Genomic DNA, 19,410 nt, shown 5'->3' with positions numbered 1-19,410 from the left:
GTGCCACTCATGTGGAGAGAAACCTCCAAAGGATCAGATGCCTGAGATTGTAGGGCCTCCTGTACCTTTCTCCCCCAGCTTTATGGAGCTGTAATGGACAAATAACCCACCTGTACCCTTAGGAGGGGTGTGACTCTCCTCTCCTCCTCTGTGCCTGCGTCTCCCCAGCTGCAGAAGAGGGACAAAAGGTCAGACTTTTCTCATTAAGAAGACGCTGATGATCAACTTCTGAATCTTACAGATGAGAAATGAGGCCCTGCTGGCCTCAGACGCTATCTGAGGCTGAAATTAGGTGATTAAAAGATGCCTTGCAGGGCGGCTGGATGGCTGTTGATTAGAGTGCAAGGTCTTAACAACACAGGGGCCAGGGAGCTGCGCCCTCCACAACTAAACTGAAAAACAATGACTTGACATGGAGCTGAGGGGTCCTGGAAAAATACACTGTTCCCCAATATTCCCCAATTAAAAAAAAAAAAAAAAAAGATGCCTTGTAAAAAATAAAGTGCTCCCTAAATGTAAAAGTTACATGGTAATAACTGGACTATGGCCGTGTTGGTGTTTGCAGATTTCATAGCTGTGTAATGACTCCCTTCAGACTTTGGGGTAGTACCACCTATTTCAGGAGGAATATATTCAGAAGACCACTTCATTTACATTTAAAAACCCAATATGCAGCCGACAGATTTAGAGAAGACATTTGCAACATAGATAACAAATGATTGGTAATCAAACTATATAAAGATCTTCTATAAATCATTACGTAAAAGATTAACAGCCCGATAGAAAAAAACAAACACAAAAACAGGCCAAGACTATGAAGAAGAAATGTACAAAAGAGGAAACTTCAAATGTCGCCTGACAGGAAAGCCTGGTCAGTCATGATCAGGGAAATGCAAATTAGTGAAGATTTAATTCAAGAAAATTATACCATCACATACAATCAGCTTGAGGAACATTAGCAGGTCTGACAGTTCCTTCATGGTGGTGGACCACGTGGGCAAATGGGAACTCATGTACTGCTAATGGGATATAAATTGATGTGTGCATTTTGGAGAGCTATTAGATGATATCTAGTGCCATTAAAAGTGCATAGCACATGTGCCCAGTACGTCTATTTTTACAAACATAGCTTAAAGAAACTCTCAGACATCATAAAGAGAATGTGAGGAGGTTTACAGCCATTTCATAGTAGTAAAAGACCCCATCCGTAGCGGAGGAGTTGTAGAATATATTTGTATGATGCCTACACTCTACAAAAGTTAAGATGAATTATAGAGTCATATGTGTTAACATGAAATAGATCTAAAAAGTATAACAGCAGAAAAAAAGTTGCCAACCTATTTATGTTCAGTATGAACCTATGTGTGTAAATTGAAATACAAAACATTGTAAGTATCTGGAGATAAATGATGAGGGTACAAATGCATAAAATCATGGCACACACACACTAGCGCCACCTGTGCTTACCTCTGGGTGAAGAAGGGACATGTAACTTGGACAGGAACAAAGGGAACTTGAACTCTCTGTGATATTTCATTTCTTAGAAAAAGATATGAAGCAAATATGAAGAATGCTGCTGTTTGTTCATGGTGGGTAGTGAATACATACATGGGTGTCATTCTCCATGTGTTTCGGTATTTACTTTTTTCATAATAAAAATTTAATGCACTGTAGAGAGACAAGGGCAGAAATGTCTTTGAGGAAGGAGGAAGAGATCTGTGTGGTAATTATAAGCTGGATTCTGTTGATGAGTACCTTTCCGCTTCCTATTGGCTACAAAGTTGTATTGTGGCATATAAGATCTCATATGCCACAATAGGTGCTGATGCTTTTTTTTTTGACCAACCTCATTTTCAGATGAGAAAACAGGTTGCAGCTACTTTCTTAGATAAACTAGATTTTAAAAGCTCTGAGTGTGCTGTGTGGCTCACGGGGCCTACCCGCATCTCACTTGCAAGGAAGTGTCTGGTAAGGTCCCTTTTCCCTCTCTCTGGTTAGCCTGTCCTGCTTTGGCATGGGTCACTCCCTACATGACTGTGAACCTTCTCCATGTACCTCTGGGCCAAGTCCCCAGCTTCAAATCCTACCCTTTGGAGAGAACAGAACCAGTTCCTCTAAATTGGGGAACCACGTCACAGCAGGAAAACACAGCCTCGTTCCTGGGTACTGCCTGCTCTCTGCGGGCGGGGGACAGAGGTATAGGGAAGAAGTGGGTCTCCCTGCAGTGCCTACTGTCATCCTCTATCATCTCGGGGTCCCCTCCAGTCTCCAGGGAAGGAAATGGAGTCTCCTCCCTGCTCCTTCCCTCGCTGATACTTGCGCAGAAATGCCACATGTGATAACCAATCCATACTTCTAGATGAGTCTGCACAAAGCTTTGAAGTTGTTTGGGACAAAAAAGAATGCTTTGCATGCCCATTTCCTCCCCTGGGCTGCTTTGTTAGAACTACTGTTCATGCTTTCTTTCCAGGAGGCAACCCTCTTTACTTGCAAGCAGCTGAGTTACTTTATTCATGAAAATGACCCTATAACTGGCTCCGAGTACAAAGCCTGCAAGCTTCCTCATGTTGTGAGCAGCTGTGCTGCTTATTGACTAAACTGGGATGGGATCGCCAGGGTGGAGCGGGCTCTGCTCAGGTCTCCCACCATCTGGGCAGTGCTGGGGCATTTACTGTTCTCCCTATAATGGCCTGGAAAGTACTTCCAGAGCTTGGAGTCTTTTCTCAGTGTTGGTACCACATGGTCTTGACAGCTAGGCCCCAATTTTGTTGGCGTTAAAGTCTTGTGATCTTTGGCAATTTGAATGAAAATATGTCTTAAGTTGGTCCAATCAAAACAGGATGCCTCCTAAAAGCCGAATGTCTCAAAACCATAAAGATTCATGACTGGTCTCTCTCTCTCTCTCTCTCTCTCTCTCTCTCTCTCTCTCTCTCTCCCCCCCCCCACACACACACACACACACACATTTATTTATATAAAATTTTACTTTCCAGCAGCTGGTCTCCAGGTGTGTGGTTCTGGTGAACCACAGACTTCAGAGCTGAAAGAGAATTTGCAGCAGAACTCTGAGCCAGGATGTATAATTAGTTTAGTTCTCTGCTTTGTATGTGATCAGCAAGAACACTCCCATTGCTTCTTGGTGTTACTCTGAATCCTGAGGCTCATTCTACCGTTTTAGAGACAGCAGTTTGTTAGGTAAAACAAGAAGCAAGGACATTCACTTACTTGTTGGTCCACTTTATCCATCCATCCATCCTTTCATCCATCCATCCATCCATCCATCCATCCATCCATCCATCCATCCTTCCATCCATTCTGTTTTTCTTTTTTTCTTCTTCCTTTTTAAAGCACTTGTTCTATTTTAGGTTCTCTGCTGGGCACGAAGGATACAAAAAAATCTATAAACACAAATCTTGGCCCTGAAGGATCTCACTGTTTCTCAGGGAGCAGACACAGGAACAAATGCTGCATCTAGAAATGTAGCAACAAACAGGAAGGAAGAGCTACCTCTGCTCTTGGGAGAGAAGGAGAGCAGAGATGACCTTGACTCTGCTTCTCAAGTCTCAGGTTTAATAAATGCAACTGTGTAATACAAAAACCTTATTTTTATATTCACAGCGCCGTGTAGTTTACAAAGCTTTGTGACGATGTGGGTTATTGGCACAGAAACAAGAGAGCTCAGGTTAAGGATGTGGCATTCTGCATGTCTAAAGAGTTTACTGTAACCCCTTCTTATGCTTATGGTTCCCAAAACATTGGAAGGGAGCTCTACAAAGGGCCAGATCTGACCATTTAAGCAGCATGGAGATTTTGCCCTCCACCCTGTGGGAATCCACACCTTGCAGAACACAGGTGGGTGCTTTAAAAAAATTCAATAAACTGAGCCATAGAATAAAATCCATCACAAGCCACCTCCAAAGGGTTAATCATTAGTTTTTCTTTTCTTTGGGGGAGTCAAGGAGACCCTTGCTTCTTTTTTTTAAAAAAGCAGAGTGTAAAATTTTATTTAAGAAATACAGCAGGAAAGGGCAAGGAAATGGATTCTTCCTGGAGCCTCCAGAGAGAAACACGGCCCTCCCAAGACCTGGATGTTAGCCTAGTGAGATGTGTGTCAGATTCCTGATCTATGGAACTGTACGATAATAAATTTGTGTTGTTTGAAGCCAAAAAAAAAAAAAGAAATACAGCAAAAACATGATTGAGTTCCACATAATTGCCAAGTGGCAATGGGATAAGAGGGGCAGCAAAGGGAGAGGATAGAGGCACCGAGGAAGGGAAAGGAAGAGAGAATGCTGGAGAGCAAGTGGAGGGTGGGGGACCAGGCCATGTTGTTGGGCTTACCAAGTCTGTGACTGCCCTTTGTGACATCACCTGAGGGAATACCAGCCAAAGTTCTGTAGGGACAGGAACTTTCCATTCAGAACAGCCTGGATGTAACAGGACACTGCTTTGAATGAATATGGCACTTATCAGAGCAATATTATTGGAAAGGCTGGATGACATGAAACCGAAGCCCCACATCTGCAACAGCCAGGCCCAGGGCAGTGCACCTGAAAAGCTGGGAGGCCTCCCCAGAGCACCTGACCTAGCCCACGATCAAGTCCGTGTGGCCCTAAAACAGGGCAGCCCGATCGCCAAGACTCGATAAAGCCTAATGACGTTTCTAATAACAAGGAGACTGACCCAAGAGGGGCCTTTGGTTCTTATTTGAACACATTTCTTCACGGAAACAAATGTTACCAATTCCCAGGTCAACCTACAACAATATATTCCTTTGCATTCCAGAAACATCCAATCAATTGCCTGTGATGGTTAGAGTACTCTGTGAGGGTTTGCCCTGGTCACAGAGGGACAAAACCTCGAGCAAGGAGGCAGACAGCTAACTGCACACACGAGGGCTCGGGATGACAGGACAACCACTCAGGAATGAGCAGCCAGCCACCTCCCATAGGGATGGGCAGGAAGCCCAGATGTGGGACGGTGAAGAGACATAACTGTATCTACTAGTGTCTAAACAAAGCAAAATATGATTTCAAATATAGAGGCTTTTGATGTACATTGAACTTGAGAAAAGGCAGGAGGAAGTTGAGGAGGAGGGCAGAAACCTTTATGGAGCTGCGCACGTCATCTTGCTACTTGGGTTTTAGAAGTTTGTAACATGGGCCGTGACCTCAAAGTGGAGGTGGTTCCTTGTCCCTGTTGGGTGTGCTTCCACGACTACTGTGTCACCAGAAAGGCCAGTTTGAGGCCAAGAATGGGAAAGAGGGTGAGAGAGAAAATGAATAATGAGAGGGAGAAAAATAAGTTTCTCAAATTACTGGGCAAATGTTGGATGAAAAGGGAACAATTTAGGGGTGAACGACGTTGGAAATTTGGCCTGGCATAGCTTAGTTATTCCTGGGTCAGGATACCTCAGGATGGGTCAGGAGAAAGGGGTTCCATGGGAAAGAAGTGCGATGGTGAATTTTACATGTCCACTTGACTGGGTCAGGTAGCTGGTAAAACACTACCCTGGGGGTGTCTGTGAGGGTGTTTTTTTCAAGACTCGCATTTGAGTTGGTGGACTGAGTAAAGCAGAACGTCCTCCCTATGATGGGCGGGCAGCAGGTAACCTGCTGGGGGCCCTCTGCAGAGAACAAAGAGACCAGAGGAGCCGTGTTCCCTGTCTCTGGGACCTACACTGTTGGCAACCCTGCTTCTCAGGCTTTCAGGTTTGCCTGGACCACACCACCAGCTTCTTTGTTCTCCAGCTTGCAGACAGCAGATGTGGGACTTCTCAGCCTCCATAATCATGTGAGTCACTTTTAATAAATCGTGTGTGTGTGTGTGTGTGTGTGTGTGTGTCCACCCCATTGGTTCTGTTTCTCTGGAGAACCCTGACTAACACAAGGGAGCATTTTACAAATGTGATCATCAGAATTCAACACAGTGGTACCCACTGAACATGAATCTAGAATCCATCATTTGCCAACCAAGAATGTTGTTTAAAATTTGGCATTTACTAAACTATGTAGTATAGTCTATTGCCTACTAAGCTGTGTGTTTAGTAGTGGGGGTAATGTAGGAGAGCAGCTAGGTCAGGATTTCCAGGGCTCAGGATCAGATGGACCTGAAATATCAAATCCCACTCCCTGATTTACCAGGAAGGAGATGAAGGTGGTCATGGAACTTTTTTATTCTTCTATTCCAGGGCTTCTCAAACTTTTAGCGTGTCTCAGAGTCACCTGGGGGGGCTTGTTAGAATAAAGATTGCTGGGCCCCACTCCCAGGTTCTGATTCAGTGGGTCTGGGGTGGGGCCTGAGAATCTGCATTTCTAGTAAGGTCGGGGGTGGGGCACTGCCACTGCTTGGGGGGGGGGGGTGCAGGGAAGAGCCTCACTTTGAGGACCACGGCTCTCATCCACTGCAGTTCCCTCTTCATCAGGCTCTCTCCTTTTAGTTTCCAGCCCCAGTTTAATGAAATGTCCTTGGAGTCTAGTATTTTAGGGAGATGTGGAGTCTCGAGATACCAGGCACAGCTCAGGCCCATTTCCTATTTTGGACTCCACTCTGGGCTTCTCAGTTGGATCCAGGTTCCTACAGCTGGAAATGTGCTTTGCAGATCTTGGCGCCAAGGAATACAATTGTGTCTTTCTCTCTGTCACCATTTGTTTAGATTCCCAGCTGCCGCCAAACATTTGAACCTCAGGAATGGAATACCATAATTGTATGTACTTTGTGCTGACAGATGGCGGCTGATTACCTCAGACCAGGTGTGAATCATTATTTCCACGGGACCTTCCAATCACTGAAGGAAATGATTGATGAACAGAGGAGATCCAAAGTTGTCAGGTACATCTCTGTCTCAGCAGTGATTAAGGACATGCCACAATTAATTGTGTTTCCTTTTGAGTTTTTTATAGTTATCCCTTGGTGTCCATGGAGGATTGGTTCCAGGATCCTTGCACATATCAAAATCCAAGGATGCTCAACTATCAAATAAAACAACATAGAGTATTTGCATGTAACCTATGCCATCTTCCCGTATAGTTTAAATCATCTCTAGGTGATTTATAATATCTAATACAGTGTAAATGCTACATAAACAGTTGTTACACTGTACTGTTTAGGGAATAATCAGGAGAAGAAGAAGTCTGTACACATTCAATACAGACACCCATCGTAGGCTACATAGCACACGTAAGCAACAATGTAATTGTTGGAATGTTTATGATCCCAGGTTGGTTGAATTGGCGGATGTGGATGGAACCCATGGACACAGAGTGCTGACTGTATTTCCAAGTGAATTAAGGCCCTTTGTAACGTTTGGCCCCTGAGCAGCTTCATGGGATGAAGGAAAGGAGTTGCCACCATCTTTGGGCACGGGAACACTATGTGGTAGAATAAAAATATAACTTGGGAAGTGACTGTATCGAAATTCATGGCAGATCGGGACAGTCTCTCTCCCTTTGGGGAATTTGCCAGACTGAGGTCTTGTTTGCACCCTGTCTCCTCAGGAGGTCCTTTTGCCCAAACTGGGACATCTAGTCCCCTTAGGAAATCAGAATGCTCATCTGGGCTTGTAACGTGTTCCCAGGTGGACACTGAGGAAGGCAGCTACCTGGGGATTGTTTCTGAAGGTGCTCAGGAAGGTACAGCCAGGATCCACCCCCTGCCCAGTGCAGCCAGGACTTTTTACATGGCTTCAATAGTACCCCCTCCAAGGCCAGAGATAATGCTTGTTCGTTCCCAGGAGGCAGGGGAACTCTATCCTGAAGACAGGGGACCGTCTGAAGAATTTTACTCAGGGAGGAAATCGATCGGAAACGTGTGTTCTGCAGGACAGGAAGATGCGCAGAGACTGGAGGCATGAGGTCTGTTAGAGGTTCTTTCAGGAGCTGAGGGGAGTGATGAGAGATGAGAGGGAGAAGAGTGAGGAAGGTCATGACTGCCAACTCAGAGGTAAAATCCACTGGATTGGGTGACTACGTGGATTATGTTTGGGTGGTGGTGGTGGTGGTGGTTTCAAGGGATTCAAGTCTGAGTTTCTAGGAAAATAGTAATGCAATAAATAAATAAATAAATACATAAATACATAAATACATAAATAAGGGAGTTAAGAGATAGAGCCGGTTGACCAGCAGCCACCTCTCAGTCCACTTAGCACCCTGGTTCCAGCTGCGGCACTTCCAGCTCTGCAAACTCCTGTGGGTTTAAGTCCCTTGTTCTCTGCTGATTCTATCAGTGAAAGCCCATTTTGATAGCAGAGGGTGGAGAGGGAACTTGGGGCTCCTGGCAGCCTCTCTTTGGTACGTGGCGATTCCTCCAGACAGACTTATACCTGGGGTGGGAATCAGAATTTTCCCTTAAATCCTGGAGCCACTGTGACTTGCCTGACACCCTGTAGTCTCCTTGCCTGGGACAGAGGGGAGCAGTATTGATCTCTCTACAAGACAGTCCCTCCAACCACCAGCATTTAAAGTCTTGAAAGGCTCAGGAATTTGACTCTGCTGTGTGGAGTTGGAAGGCAGAAGCAGTGACGTGGTCAAGTCAAAATGGAAAAGAAGACTCGCAGACTTCAGACCTGGTGGAAGTGAGAGCTGGGGGGGCTTTCATTTTACCTGTGTGCTAATTGTTTAACTTTCTACTCAGACTGTAACATTAATGGAACCAAGGTTCCCAGAGTCAGGAATTCCATTGTCCCCACTGGGGCTCAGGGTCACGGTCCTTGCTGGCATCCAATAGCTAGAGCACGTCCTTTGTTCTGTTGCCAAGCTGGAAACATTCCTCTACTTTTATGTAACCCAAATGATGATGGTAAGAGAGTTTTTGCAAGCTTTACTTTGGGAAGTTAGTCTCCCCAAAAGTGGCCCCACAATTTCTGTGTTTCCCAGGGGCCTGGTCCATAGGTGCTGGGTCAGGGCGGGATGGGAGGTGGTCTTCAGATCCTTGCATTCTGGCCTTCTTCTTGTCCTGTCACCTTGTGTTCCTGTGCTGCCCATAACTCTCTGAAGGTCACTGTTCCCTGGGGACTGCCACTGACTCTCGCCATGGCCACTCTCTTTCTGGACCTGGAGATAAAGACCCTACTGCCTGGTCTTCTTTGCTCCCAAGAACAGGACAGTCCTCTCTCCTTAATGCCTCCCAGCCCAGGAGTGACCAAGCTAAAACGTCAATGAGAATCTATTGCAAATCTGGGGGTAGTGTTTCTCTCGCTCCCAGGTTGCCTCCATGTGACTGGGTGATGGACCCACCTCCTCCCCGGACACCGTCCTGGTATCTACTACTGACCCGTTCATCTGGATGGAGCCCCAACGCGAGACAGAAGAGGAACAGTTTGTTCCCATCAAAGATTTGTCTTCCAGGTCCTCGTCTCCCACCCCGAATAGCACCCTTGATGTCCTCCCAGGACAACTAGTGAGAATGGCCACCATCTTCAGGGTACTCAGAGTTCTGATTGATCTCATACCCCGGACAGGAAAAGCACAGTAGTGTGACCTGGGCACCTCTCTTAATTCTGGATTATTTGGTGTTGGATAATACAACAAGCAGAACATCCACAGCCCATCCCAAGAGGGGGCATATCCAGCTCAGCCCAGTTCTTCACGCTCTCCTGTAAAAACCCGGAGCCCAGAGCCGTCACCTTGCAAATGGGGTTGCTCAGGGTAAAAGGAATGGGACTCTCCTTCCTGAAAGACGGAGAGTTCAATTTGGACCCTCTCTAATGCTACATTCTCAAGTCTCTGTATTTGTCAGGAGAGGCCAGCTGCTGTAACAAACATCCCCAAATCCCAGGGGCTTCATAAAAGAGATGATTTTTCCTTCATGGCACAGGGAATGTGGGTTGATGGGGGGCTCTGTTCCTTGCCATTAGGGACCCAGCATTCATGACCATCTGGGACCTTGGAATTCTCTGAATCTTTTGGCCCACAGACAAGGGAGAGAAACCATATGGAGGAGACATTCTTTGCTCACCTACCTCAGCCCAGAGGTAACACGCATTACTGCCACTTACAACCTATTGGGGAGAACAGGACCCACCTAGAAGCAAGGATGCTGAGAATATCCTGTCGCTGTACAACAGGGAGGATAAAAGCACGGACATGGTGGACAGCTCGCCTGAGTCTGCCACAGTCCCCTCGTCAACTTGAACAGCATGTGGATCAAAGCGTGCCAAGTGTAACCTCCTGCTAGAAATTCCCCCATCTCTACTGGCCTGAGAGAATCCACCCTGTCAAAGGTCTGGACCAGCCTTTTAGGTACCCCCTGTACATATAATGCGGAAGGAAGGAGGAGGGCCATGAGGGCCAAGAAGTGTTTGTGTCCTTGGAGCCAGACTTCCTGTTCTTACTCTTGTCTTCCCTTTGGGACAAAACACACAGCTGCCCTCTTCCTAATCCAACACTTAGCTCCAGCCCCACAGGCCACCAGGCAGAGCAGAGTCCACATTTTCTTTCACATGGCCAAATGCTGACACAAGGAGGAGGGAGACGAGGCAGCAGAAACATTCTCCGGCTGAGCTCAGTTGAGGCTAAGAAAATGTTATTTTCCAAAATATTATAACATAATATCAGGAAATCAAGCATTAAAAGGAAGACAGAAACCTCAAGTCCAACACAAGGCAACTGAATAGTTCAGGCACGGCAGCATAAGTGAATAAAGAAAGCTCCAAACAGTGCCTCGTCAGTGTGTTTTTCTCCCTTAAAACAGAAAAGGGTTGTTTCTTGTAGACTGGAGAGAATACATTACAGGAAGTGAATTCGCATCTCCCACGTCAATACCAGCTTCCCAAATAAAACAATCAAGGAAAATCTCTGGATCAGATGAGGCAGCCTGAACTCAGGGAACCATCTGAATGAAAACAGGGGCTGTCACATCCCTGTCCTCAGGGCTAAGCTATTTTCTATAATATATTTACCTCTCTGGGACACCTAAGCCCAAAGCACCTTGTGGTATGTTTATATACTGTCTTGGCTGGCTCAGGCTGCCATCAACAAGATACCACAGACTGGGTGGCTTAAATAACAGACACTTGTTTACTCACAGTTCTGGAGACTGGAAGTCTGAGATCAAGGTGTCCGCAGGGTCGGTTTCTCCTGAGGCCAATCTCCTTGGCTTGCAGTTGGTCACCTTCTCACTGTGTCCTCACATGGTCGTCCCTCTGTGAGTACGTCTCTCGTGTCTCTTCCTCTTCTTATGAGGGCACCAGTCCTATTGGATCCGGGCCTGCTTCCATACTTGTGTAAACTCTAAGTGCCTGAAATGTGTTATCATATCAATTAGACTGTGAGTAACAGAAACCTGACCTCATGTCTTAAATACAAGATTACTTATTTTTACATAATAAGTCTGTGGTTTAGAGCAGAGGTTGACAAACTTTTTCTGTAAGAGCCAGATAGTAAGTATTTTCAGTGTTTTGGGACATATGGCTTCTGTTGTAACTGCTCTATTCTGTCATGACAGGACAAAATAGGCCACAGATAAATAAATGAGCATGGCTGTGTTCCAATAAAACTTTATTTACAAAAAACCGGGGCTGGGCCAGATTTGGCTCATGGGCCATACTTTGCCAACTTCTGATGTAGAAGCTCAAGTATGCCAGGGCCAAGTTTTTACAATTTCCTTGCCTTTCCCTCATGTTCCCGAGACGACTGCTACAGCTCCAGTCATGTCCATGTTCGAGGCAGGAAGATAAAGGAAGGAGCAGACACAAAGGTGTGACTGCCAACTAAATAAGCCTTGTTTTCTGGAGTCCCATCTGGTTGCTTCTGTTTCTATCTCACTGGCCTCCCACATGTGTATGCAAAGAAGACCGGGATATATAGTGCTTGTTATCATTGTTGTCATTATTATTATTATTTAGTTTGGGTACGTTGCCATCCCAAACAATATACGTTTTCTCTTATTAAGGAAGAAAGGAAGACCAGACAGTAAGTAGCTCCTACCACCACTGCTCCTTTTTTTCTTTTTTAATCTCCAACTAATCAGTCAATAAACTCTCCCCAGTTTGCAAGTTTCTGGTCACCTCTAACTTCTCTTCATTATGAAATACTTAGAGGAGAGTACAACCTCCAGCCTACCTCTGCAAAAACACCACTCAACTTTTCCTATCCTCATTAAAATACACACACATACACGCACACAGCCTCAAGAGTTTCTTTAGTGCTACATCAATTTCCAGGTGGGCAACAAAGAAGAGGCAGCAGAGAGAGGGAGTTGCGTCCTGCTAGCACAGCAGTGATTGTTAGCAGATAGAGGAGAGGAGAGGCAGAAGGCTGCTGTGCCTCCTGGGCATGACTGATGGTGTGTGATGGGACCAGGAACTGACCGTCCTGCTTGTTTGAGGGTCTGGGGAAGCAGATCCTATGACATTTCTTGACTTTCATTTCAATGCTCCCTCATCCAAAAGTATTTTATGAAAAGGCAGGAGTTCTCCTTGAGCCCCAGGTTTTACTCTGTTTTATTTTGTGAGTCTTTCTAAATGAGAGCATTGAGACCCTGCAGACTCTCTCCTGGTCCTCATTTAACTTCACCTCCTGCCACATACCATCTCCAAATGTAGTCACATGGGAGATTGGGGTTTCAATGTGCGAATATGGGTGGGGGGGACACAGTTCAAAATGTGACAGGCATGTACAGCAATGCATCAAGAAACATGGACAATTGAAGGGAGAGAATGCCAGAGAGGAAAGAGTCAGGAAGAGAAGGGGCCATCGTTCAAATGGTCATGTGCTGCATGCAGTTCCTGAGCTTGTAGACCAAAGAGACCCATGTCCTGTTAGGATTTAAAGTATAATTGTCTCTTTCTATTGTCTTTTCCATCACCCCTTCCCAGAATGAGTTTTTTGAGTCTATGGTGACAAGGGCAGGATGAGACGATGCCCTGAGTCAGCATTAAGAATCCAGAGAAGACCAGCACGCACCTTTTGAGCCTTTCCCCTGGATTTAGGAGTGGCCCCTGATGATGGTCTGAATCCCTGCTTTCTCACTTGTCTTTGGTGGGTCTCCCTGACACCCATCTTAGAAGGCCAAGATCAAGGCGCTGGCTGATTTGGTTTTCGGTGAGGGCCCTCTTCCTGACTTGCAAATGGCTACCTTTTCACTGTGTCCTCACATGGTGGTGAGAGAGAGAGCTCTGGTCTCTCTTCCTCTTCTCATAAGGGCACTAATCCCACCATGGGGGCCCCCACCATCATGGCTTCATCCTAATCACCTCCCAAAGGCCCCACCTCCAATCCCATCACATTAGGGCTTAGGACTTCAACATAGGAACTTCGAGGGCCGCAAACATTCCGTCCAGAATGTTATGCTTATTCGGCTCCCATTTCCTGAGCATCTGCTGGGCATCACAGTAGCTGTTTCGGGGAAGCAGTCCTAGCTTCTGTTTTTCAAATAAGAGAAGGTCCTGAAAGGTTAAACCATTTATTCAAGATTACAGTCTAAGGAAGAGATAGTGCGTGGAGAGGAACCAGGGTGTAGCTGACTTCTCATCTCTTGCTACTGCTTCAATATTTGTGGCGAGGGTCCCACAGTCTGTCCGCCCAGCCCTCTGAGTTTTCTCCTCTCAAGACGAAACATCTCGCTTTCCTCCACTGTTTTGCATATGACTTCCACCTTTCTGGCTGCATGGCCCAAACTATGCTCCCCGAGTTGTCTGCCCTGCCTCAGCCTCCGTGACAACAAACAAGGATGGGCTAATTAGGTCCCTTCGTTCTGGGAATCCAGTTTTCCCTTAATAAAGACTGTCTGGAGACACAAGCCTTTGGGCCTACCCTATGGCTGACCCTAGGCACTTTTAATTTCATGGTCTCTTCCTCTATTACAAAAAATTTAAAAATTACATTTTACAACTATGTTGGTACAAAGATGAATTTAATCTAGGCTGGACTCATTATTATATATTCATCATTTCCTTCTCATTTTAAAAGAGCTTAAAGTTAAAACATTTTCATGGGTCCTTAAAAGTATCATGGGCCCGAGGCACTCTCCTGACTGGGCCTGGAGAGATGTTGGGTCCATGGGTCTTAGTGGGGAATTCAGTGCTGGGATGAGCAGCTAAGGGGCTGCTCCAGGAGGAGTGGCCATTTTGGGGTTCTGTACCTGCTGAAGACGGAACCAAGGGGGAGATTCTTGAGGTTGGCTTTTTAAAGTCACCATTAGGCTCCTTGAAGCTCGAGGTCCTCTGCATGTCCTCAGCTTTCATAAATAAGCCAAGGGTTTACCCCCAAATAATGGTCAGCCAGTGGGAGGTACAAATTTATGGCCCAAGTCTCCATGCACATAGACTTCCTCAGCTTCCCTGGCCAACGAACCACCAGGCTGGTGAAGGGTGCGGGTAGGGCCAAGCTCAGGGGAAGCGGCCCCTGCGGTACTGGTCCCCAGACTGGCATTTCAGCGTTTGGCCACATGGGGGCACCAAAGCACCAGCCTGCTGCTGGGACTGCCAGGCCTGGTTTTGCACATCTGCCCAGGTCTGAGGCCTGGGCCAGGGCAGGGTATTCGTCTGGAAGGCCCCTCTCTCCCTGCTATCCTCAGTAACCCCCCATAAATCCCAGGACACTAAAGGCAAAGCAGTTCCAGGAAAACGTTCATCCGGGTGGTGAGCTGGGCTCCCACCTCAAGTGTCACCACCGAGCTGTGTGGCCCTGGAAAAAGAGTCACCTTCCTGGGCCTCATTCCTTATCAGAAACACTCAAGGTGGCCTACAAAGATTTCTCAGGCTCTGTCTGCTCTCAAATTTTAATTATGGTGGAAATACAGCAGGGCTGGTGTGTGTGCTACACACGCTACCAGGGCCCAGAAGAGGCCGTTTCCTTTTTCTGCTCTTCCATTGTCTTGACTGGGTGACTTTAGACAGGTTACTTTCCCGCTCTGGTTCTCACTTGCTCTGTCTGTAAGAAAGAAGCCTTTCCATGGGCCACCAGCCTGTTGGGAGTGTCCCTGGGGTCCATGTGACCTTTGCCTTCTCCCATCTCCCTCTCAGAAGTTGGCAGAGAAAGAGGTGTCTGGGGCCCTGTCAGAGGAAGGGGACTGGCTGGGTGCAGGCCTCCAGGCAATCCACACCTGAAAACTAGAACCTTCCACCTTCCTGTCGCTGAGGCCTGAGGAACCGCTGAGTTCTGGGGATGTAGAAAAGCCAGGAGAACCGAGCTCCGGGCACAAATTCCACCCTCTCCTCTGGCAACAGACCTTCCAACAAGGGCTCTCACTCAGCTTTGCCCAGACCCACTGTGATGAGTCACATCGATTGGCTGCTTTTTGTTTGAAGTACCTTCATGGCACTGCAAATTCTCTTGTATTTACCATCTTGGTGTTTCCAGCGTCCGGCCCAGGGGCTGGCAGCAGCACCCCCATAAGCCAACTGGGGTGCTGACTGACAGAGTTCCAGGCCCTGTTCCTGAGATTGATTTCATAGGTCTGGGGTGGGGCCCAGAAATCGGCATTCTTTTAACCCGCCGCTGAGGTGAAATAAGGCCATAGAAATGTTGTTGAAAGCATGAATAATGGTCATTAGCGGGTGTTATTTTTTTCCTATCCTCTCTTTGTTGTTTCTTTTTGTTTTAAATCATATCTTAGTACCTTGGAACTCTGGGAAGGGGGATGCAAAACTAGCCATTTTTCAGAGCCAGCCTTTTCCTGTCTCATGTTTGGTCTGGGGCAGCATTCTTGGCCTCCCCTGGGCTGTGGTCAGTGTGGGATGCTGGTAGCAACGCACACCCCAGCACCCTTCCTCTCCCTGGCACTCAGCCTATAGTTCTAAGGGCTAGGAGCTGGGTCACCACCAGGCATGTCCCTGGGAGCTGGCCAAGGGCACGCATGGTGCTTCTTTCGTCCTGGTGGGCCTCGGAAGCCACCCCTCAATCACCCCAAGCACCTGAGGAACAGTTCGAAGGGGATGGACGTCTCCGCTAGGAGTATATCTAAAACGCAACACGTGTTTGAGAGAGGGTTCCCTCCTTGGGAGATGGCAGATCCATTTTCTCCCTTTTCCCCACTCACTCAATCGACCCTGTAAATCCCAAACCACTTTCTAGGCGGTGATGCTGGGGCTACTGCCCCTTCCTCTTGTCCTTTGGGATGTAGCCCCATCTAGGCCAGGGGCACCCTGCTGGAGCCTCTGTCCACTGCTGGGCAGGGCCCCCCCAGGTCCCCTTCAGGCTGCCCTCCCCTTCTTAGGACACTGCCACCTCCCACAGCCTACACATTCTCTCCCCTTCTGTAAGCCATGCTCCAAAACCAGTCATAACAAGCTCACAAAACAGGAAAGGGGTGGGGGGAGTTAAAAAATGTAGCTTGGCCTCAAAACCAGAACCAGATTCACTTCCAAACCACTTAAAAGAGTGACGTGCCGAGGTTCCAACATGTGGGCTGAGGTCTCTGTTTCAGCGGGGTCCCCCTGCCTCAGAGAGAGGTCTCTACTGGGGGCGGGGCTGTGGGAATGGGGCACGGGGAGGGGATAGTCCCCAAGGAGCAGGGCTGAAGGTTAGCCTCCTTTACACTCAGTGACTCAAGGGGAGGTACTGGGATAAGTGTCAGACCTGCTTTTTCATGGACTCTTTTGTACTCCGCCCCCCTTCCTTGGCCTTCCAGCCAACCCCAGCCTCTCCAGAGAGCGTCTGGCTTGTGGGTTCCCTGTTAACTCTCTCCACATGTGTCTCTGCCCCAGGCCTCGCAGTTCAGCACTTTCTGGGCCAGAGCAGGGGCCCAGGCCCCCCCAACCCCCTGCCTTCTTCTGGAAAGGAGCCCCCATCCTTGCTCACCTTTTCCAGGAGGCAGCGGGCAGGCCCTGAGCTGGGGCTTGGAGATGGTGTCCAGGTACCGAAATACGCTCAGTGCCGGGACGGACGCAGTGCACAGGTAGGAGTGAGTGATCACTGACTGGTCAGGAAGGAGCTGGACGCCTGGGTCAGCTTGTTGCTGCTGCTGCAATTTGTGAGGCGTGAGGGGTGGGTCCTCCAACATGGCAAGACCTCTTTCTTTTTTTTTTTTAAGGCGGGCACAGCTCACAGTGGCCCATGCGGGGATCGAACTGGCAACCTTGGTGCTACCAGCTCCACGCTCTAACCAACTGAGCCAACCGGCCACCCCCGCAGGCCCCCTCTTTTAAGCACAGTGCTGGAAAAGCCCATGAACCAGACCATAGCTGCCCGGCTATGCCTTTACCACAGAAGAGGTGGGAGGTCTCACTCACTCATTGTCATTGCAGCATTTCTGTTCCAGGCTCTTTCTTAGAGTGATAGACAGCCGTTCCAGACATCAGGCTGGAGAGATTCGCTCGGGCTATAGCAGCAGCTCTCAGTGACAGCTCCGCCAGGCTACAAAACCACAAGGAGCTGGACCCTTGACCCTTGGCCAGCGCTGCAGCTGGGACCAATTACCACGCCTGCACGGAGCGTTTGGCCACCTCGGGGTCAGGGGTCCTTCTTCCTCTGAAGAGGAAATTTGGATGCCGCCCACAGCTGTGGAGAAGTGCAGGCGTGTATGGAGTGATGGAGCCAGCCAGGGTCCTTGCCTACATGGCCTCCTCCTCTAATTCTGCCCATCTGCACCCTCCAGGGACGCAGCCATTCAGGACTTGGCTGCTCCTCTTTTTGTCCCCCTTCCCAAACACTAAACCTTCTGTAAGGCTCAGGCCAGCATGTCCTTCCTCCCTACCAGGCTCAGTGATGGGAACTGGAGAGGCCTCCTACCTGAGCTTGGCCCCTTGGTACAGCTGTGCGATTCTGCGTGTAATTTAGCCTGTGGAGGTCTGGTTTCCTCATCCGGAACATGGGGATAATTGTAGTTTCGACTGCCAAAATTCTCAACAGGCTCACTGTTATTCAATTTTCCAAAGACAGTTTCAAAGCCAAATACTGGAGACACAGATCACCATAACAGCTCATTTTATGGTCTTAGAGTATGCCAGGTGCAGCTGAAAGTGTTTTACACATATTATCTCATTAAATCCTCAGACTGTCTGTCTGGGGTAGATATTACTATGATCCTTAGTTTGCTAACGAGGGAATGGAGGCACAAGGTCACACACCTATTAGGGGGAGAGCTGGGATTTCAACCAGCGTGGGCCTGCAAAATGCTCTTAGTTTTCCAGTTTAATTGAGATATAACTGACACACAGACACACCTCGGAGAGATTGCGGGTTTGGTTCCAGACCACGGCAATAAAGCGACTATCACCATAAAGTGAGTTGCAATCTTTTTGCTGGTGGAGGGTCTTGCCTTCCATTTGTAAAAATGCAACACCTGTGAAGTGCACCTGTGAAGTACGCCTGTGTAACTCTAAGTTTAAGGTGCATAACCTGAGAACCCAGTTCTGTGGTGTCCCAGATAGACTGATTTAGGGAGGGACAGGGCACGAGAAGGACCCCACGGAAGGGGGACTCACTGCACACAGCCCAGGGCTGGCAAAGGGTCACTAAAGACTACACGACTATTCTCCTGCCAAGAAAACCTTCCTTCTCCCTCTCTCCCCAGATTCCTATATCCCAACAGAGCAAGCGAAGGCATAATAATGAAAAAACAAAATGAAACGTGTCTCCCCGAACCTCTAAACCCTGTTTATTACACTTATCTGAAGGATTAAGTAACTGATGGAGACCACACAATTTTAAGCTCCGGCTCGTGTGGTCAGACATACACCTGGTCCCGAGGGGAGAAACCCAAAACATGAGAAGACCAGAGGGCAAGCAAGTGGGAACTTGGCAGGAGGAGCACGCTGCTGTTTGTGGCGGCAGCCAGACGAGGAAAACTGAGATGGTGTGAGCAGAAATGGCTGGAGGGAGAAGCCTTTCCAAGGAATTACAGAGGGATCTCCTTGCAAGGGGCTGGGGCCTCTTCAGACATGATCTCATCGCCCCTTCCACATGGCCTCAGGGGGCCCTGGGGCCCTGCGTCTCTGCCCCATCCCAAGTCCAAAGATTCAAACCTTAACTCTCCTAAGAGACCTGGATCTGACATCGCTCACTGACACTGGAGGGACCAGAAAGTCCCCCCACCCCCAAGAGCTGATCAGCAGAATCTCCTCAAGCTTCAAGGGTCCTTAAAAACACTTGAATTCCCTTGGGGCAAAAATGACCCCCAAAAAAGCAGTTGCAAAGAGAACTGTTTCATTCTGTACCAAGGGGGTTTATTGTCTCCTTTGCTTTGGGAAGACAAGAGGGAATGGGACCTGACTGCATTAGTCAGGGCTCTGAGGAAAAATAGAACAAGTAGGACATAAAGAGAGATACAGAAATTTTTATACAATTTGGCTCACATGATGGTAGAGGCCGAGAAGTCCCACAAACTGCCACCTGCAAGTTGGAGGCCCAGGAAAGCGGGTGGTGTAGTTACATCCAAGTCTGAAGGCTGAGAACCAGGAGCGCTCGTGTCTGAGGGCAGGGAAGACGGACGTCCCAGCTCAGAGAAACCACCTTCGCCCTTCCTCCACTT

General features: G+C 47.9%; 1 long non-coding RNA gene across 2 annotated transcripts; it reads right to left on the bottom strand.

Moving 5' to 3' along the window:
* Window positions 1-3,239: 3,239 nt before the first annotated feature.
* Window positions 3,240-18,080, bottom strand: LOC148759176 (uncharacterized). 2 transcript variants are annotated; one of them, XR_016022887.1, is made up of 4 exons: window positions 17,171-18,080; window positions 16,740-16,902; window positions 11,024-11,236; window positions 3,240-6,971 (listed from the first exon to the last, which is right to left on the bottom strand). It is a non-coding gene; the product is annotated as an uncharacterized LOC148759176 (long non-coding RNA). The 2 variants fall into 2 exon arrangements; XR_016022885.1 differs by having other exon boundaries at window positions 16,740-18,078.
* Window positions 18,081-19,410: the final 1,330 nt, after the last annotated feature.

Source organism: Rhinolophus sinicus, chromosome 1 (genome assembly GCF_057876585.1).
Source record: "Rhinolophus sinicus isolate RSI-liver-muscle chromosome 1, RSI-T2T, whole genome shotgun sequence".
Classification (NCBI taxonomy): domain Eukaryota; kingdom Metazoa; phylum Chordata; class Mammalia; order Chiroptera; family Rhinolophidae; genus Rhinolophus; species Rhinolophus sinicus.
The sequence above is the reverse complement of the archived record's forward strand: the minus strand, read 5'-3'. Positions and strand labels throughout refer to the sequence as shown.